Source organism: Carya illinoinensis, chromosome 11 (genome assembly GCF_018687715.1).
Source record: "Carya illinoinensis cultivar Pawnee chromosome 11, C.illinoinensisPawnee_v1, whole genome shotgun sequence".
Taxonomy (NCBI): Eukaryota; Viridiplantae; Streptophyta; class Magnoliopsida; order Fagales; family Juglandaceae; genus Carya; species Carya illinoinensis.
Window position 1 is genome coordinate 1685915 of NC_056762.1, and position 4690 is coordinate 1690604.

The 4690-nt window shown below is 40.0% G+C and overlaps 1 pseudogene; it reads left to right on the forward strand.

Moving 5' to 3' along the window:
• Window positions 1–610: 610 nt before the first annotated feature.
• On the forward strand, window positions 611–4398 carry LOC122281303 (annotated as a pseudogene).
• Window positions 4399–4690: the final 292 nt, after the last annotated feature.

Consider the following 4690-nt stretch of genomic DNA (forward strand, 5'->3'; position numbering starts at 1 on the left):
AATGCTGCGGTGGATTTTCTTGCTAAGAGGGGAGCTGGGGGTTTAAATAGAAACTGGGTTGAAGATAGAGATATGCCTGATCAACTCAGAGGGCTTCTTCGGATGGACAGACTCGGGCTTCCCTATCTTCGCATTTCGTAGGTTTGGCTTTGGTAAGTTTGGTTCCTTTATATTTTATTCTTTGACTATCTATTGTTGCTTGTGTGCTCTTTCTTGCAGGTGTTGTTGAACTTGTTCTTTAGGTTTGGTTTAGTTTTGGTATTGTATTTAGAACAATGGTGTTTTTTCGGGTATTGTTGGTTGGTTCTTAGTTTTTTAACACCTGGGTTTTGTTTTTTTCTTCTCTTTTAATTGTATCACCCAGGTGTTTTTGGTTGTAATCACAGTTTTCCTCTGCCATAAGTGAGGGCTATCAATAAAATTGGGGTACCGTCCTCTTCTTAAAAAAAAAAAAACAGATATTAATCCTGGAAGATTTCTCCAGGAAAACGAAAGCTTGCACGTTTTCCAGCTCTGTTTATATCATGTGTGCTTGATGTAATTATTTTTCAGAGCTTCGTTGAATATTTTTTAAGAAAAGCATGGTGTTTTTTAAGGATAGATTCAAGAAATGGCCGAAAACTTCTTGTCAAATCATGATGTCTACAACAGTGAAAGCTGTGAAGCAGTGAGTGTCCATGATCTGTGTCTTTCAGCCATAACTTGTTATCCTAATTGTTGAGTTTTTCACTTTTTAGTCCCACATCAATAGGTAAGTAAGTGAGGGGCAAAACCTTTAGGTTATAAATAAGAGGCTTAGCCTCTTAGTTTAAGTGCACCAGTTGAAAGCTTATCTAGTAACTTTTGACTTTAATTAAATTCCTCTATTAGCCTTTTATAAAAAGGAAAGATGTGTAAAGTTAAAGTTTTACTAGTGGGGTAGATTTGTGGGTGTGGTGAGGAGATAAATTGTGTGATTGTAACAATTTTTCACATAGTAAATTTTCTTCTCTGGGTCTGGTGGTTTTTCTCTTGTTTTGGAGTTTCCACGTAAATTTCTTGTGTTATTATTATTTCTCTATTTTTCTTATTATTCCTGCAAAGGGTAGATCCTAGGGGGATGAATTTGGGAGGTCCAAATTCCCAACAATTAGTATTAGAGCCATTAGGTTCTTTTTGTGAGGTGAAGCTTTAGTGTGGTAGTGTGGATACGTACAGTCTAAGGAGGTTCTGTCTAGCAGATTGTAAATTTTAACTGTGTCCATTGTGACCCTCCAATTTTTCTTGGGAACTGACTTAGTGAGATACTATTCTTTTTACAGTAAAATTTATCAAAGCAATATCAGAAAGTAGGCCTTCAAATCTTGTCAAATTTGAGGTGGGGAAATTTGCTGGGAGAATCAATTTTGGCTTGTGGCAAGTACAAGTCAAGGATGTCTTGATTCAATCAGGATTACACAAGGCATTGAAGGGCAGACCAACACCTGAAGTCAGCACAGGTACTAGTGTGACTGGTGAAAGGAGCAGATCTAAAATGAGCGATGAAGATTAGGAGGATCTGGATTTGAGAACAGCAAGTGCGATACGTCTGTGTCTGGCCAAAAATATTCTTGCAAATGTGCATGGAATATCTAAGGCAAATGAATTTTGGAAAAAATTTGAAGAGTTATATCAGACGAAGGGCGTCTCAAATCGTGTGTACCTGAAGGAGCAGTTTTATACACTGCAGATGAGTGAAGGTACAACTATTTCATATCATTTAAGTGTTCTCAATGGCATTGTCGCTGAGCTAGAAGCTATTGGAGTTAAAATTGATGATGAGGATTAAGTCTTGAGACTCATCTGGTCTCTTCCACCTTCCTATGAGCACATGAAACCTATCTTTATACATGGGAAGGAGAAAATAATTTTTTCAGAAGTTATCAGTAAAATTTTTTCTGAAAAGAGAAGACTAAGTAGTGGAAGTAATGTTCCACTTGAAAACTTAGTAATGGTAGCAGTTGGAAATAGGAAGATGAAGAACTTCATGAAGAAAAAAGTAGTCTGTTTGGAGTGTGGACAATCTGGGCACGTCAAGAAAAATTGTCCAAGAGCTGGAGCAGGTTCGGCAAGTGGCTCCAAATCAGTAAATAGAGATACTGGAAATGATGCTAATGTTGTCATGTCTTTCTCTATGGAATATTTTGATCTTTAAAAAGAGACATGTACATCCTCACGGCATGCCGCTAATTCCTAAAGTTACCATGATAGAGGATTTGTTAATATTAGCGGGTCCACAAGTTTGCACATAGGCATTGGTTTAGCATTGATGCAGGGTGTGTGGTGAAAATTCATGTTGATAGCTGATGAACTTCCAGGAGAGCCAAATGTGGAAGTTACACTATAATTTTTAGCAAGGTTGTTTTTGACATGGGCCGAAGTGAAATGCTTGGAATTGGTTTATTCTAAGTGGGCATACTTTTATGGTGAAGCATGATAGAAGAAGTTATGAAAATCTTCATTGAGGTGGAGATTGTTGAGTTTTGCACTTTTTGGTCCCACATCGGTGGGTAAGTAAGTGAGGGGCAAAACCTTTACGTTATAAATAAGAGACTTAACCTCTTAGTTTAAGTGTACCATTTGAAAACTTATCTAATAACTTTTGACTTTAGTTAAATTCCTCTATTAGCTTGTTGTAAAAGGGAAATAGGTGTAAAGTTAAAGTTTTACTAGTGGGGTATCTTTGTAGGTGTGGTAAGGAGAAAAATTGTGTGATTGTAACAATTTTTCACATAGTGAATTTTCTTCTCTGGGTCTGGTGGTTTTTCTCCTGTTTTGGAGTTTTCACGTAAATTTCTTGTGTTGTTATTATTTCTCTATTTTTCTTATTATTCCTGCAAAGGGTAGATCCTAGGGGGGTGAATTTTGGAGGTCCAAATTTCCAACATTAATAACCCATATATGCCGATAATGGACAATAACAGTACTGCTTCGACCTTGATCCAGCCCTTCTCAGATGAAATCCAAGATCACAAGAGGCTGAAGCGAACTGTAAGTATAGCCGAATCCATCGGGAGTAATGATGTTAATCTCTATACTTACCGACGGAGCAACAACAATAATATCAGCAGCATAAGCCGTGCCAGGAGCAGTAGCGGCTTGAATAGCTTGTCAAAGCTCCATTTTCGAGATCATATTCGGACTTATACTTTACGATAGCATGCAGCTGAGGCTGTTGAAGAGGCGGCTGCAGCCATGTTCAATGCTGATCATTAGGAAAGTGGCACTGAAGAAGATGGCAGTGCTGATGGGATGAGGCTCGTTTGACTTCTCGTTGCCTGTGCTGAAGCTGTGGCTTGTCGCGACAGGACACATGCCTCAGTTTTACTCTCCGAGCTTCGAGCCAATGCTTTGGTCTTTGGCTCTTCCTTTCAGCGTGTGGCTTCTTGCTTTGTGCAAGGCTTGGCAGACATGCTTGCTCTGGTTCAACCCCTCGACGTTGTTGGCCTTGCTGCGCCCATGATGAACATAATGGACGTTGCTATCGATAAACAGGAAGAGGCTTTAAGCCTTATTTATGAAAATTGTCCATATATCCAATTTGGTCACTTTGTGGCCAATGCTACAATACTGGAAGCCTTTGAGGGAAAGAGTATTCTCCATGTGGTGGATTTGGGCATGACCCTTGGTTTGGCTCATGGCCAACAGTGGTGTGCAATGATCCCCAGCCTTGCCGACAGTGAAGGTCAACCACCTTGTCATCTCCGAATAACTGGTGTTGGTCTTTCTGTTGACAGATTTAGAGTCATTGGAGATGAGCTGGGGACTTACGCAAAAAACATGGGCATTAGTTTTGAGTTCTCAGTGGTGGAAAGCAACTTGGAAAATCTGAAGACTGAAGACATCAAACACCAGGATGGTGAAGTTCTAGTTGTCAATAGCATCCTTCAGTTGCATTGTGTTGTTAAAGAAAGTCGAGGAGCTCTTAATTCACTTCTGCAGATAATTCACAAGCTCTCGCGAAAGGTTTCACTTCTGGTCGAGCAAGATTCAAGCCACAATGGGCCTTTCTTTCTGGGGAGATTCATGGAAGCTCTACACTATTACCCTGCAATTTTTGACTCCCTAGATGTCATGTTACCTAAATATGACACAAAGCGTGCCAAGATGGAACAGTTTTACTTTGCTGAGGAGATAGAGAACATTGTGACTTGCGAGGGGCCAGCAAGAGTGGAGAGGCATGAGAAGGTGGACCAGTGGCGCAGGAGGCTGAGCAGGGCAGGATTTCAGGCTGCACCAATGAAACTGATTGCCCAAGCCAAACAATGGCTTGGAAAAAATAAGGGTTTCCATGGTTACACAATTGTGGAAGACAAGGGTTGCTTGGTGCTTGGTTGGAAATCCAGGCCAATTGTTGCAGCTTCTTGCTGGAAGTGCTAGCTAGCTCGCTCACAGCTGCAAAAGTGAAAGTTCAAGCAAATTCCAATAAAGAGTTCCGGATCATACCATGGGAACTAACTTGCTATGTAACAAAATAGTTTGTACACTGGATTTGGTGGATACACCAGTGTCATCTTTCAATACCCAATTCAGTGAGTGCAAACATAGATTTTGGGGTGAAAATAAAGTTATTTCAGTTTGAAAGTAAGCAGTTTAGGTGACTGGACAATTGGAATAAAGAGAAGTTTCTGCAGTTTGGTGTGAGTATGGGGCGAGTTCAATTGTACATAGA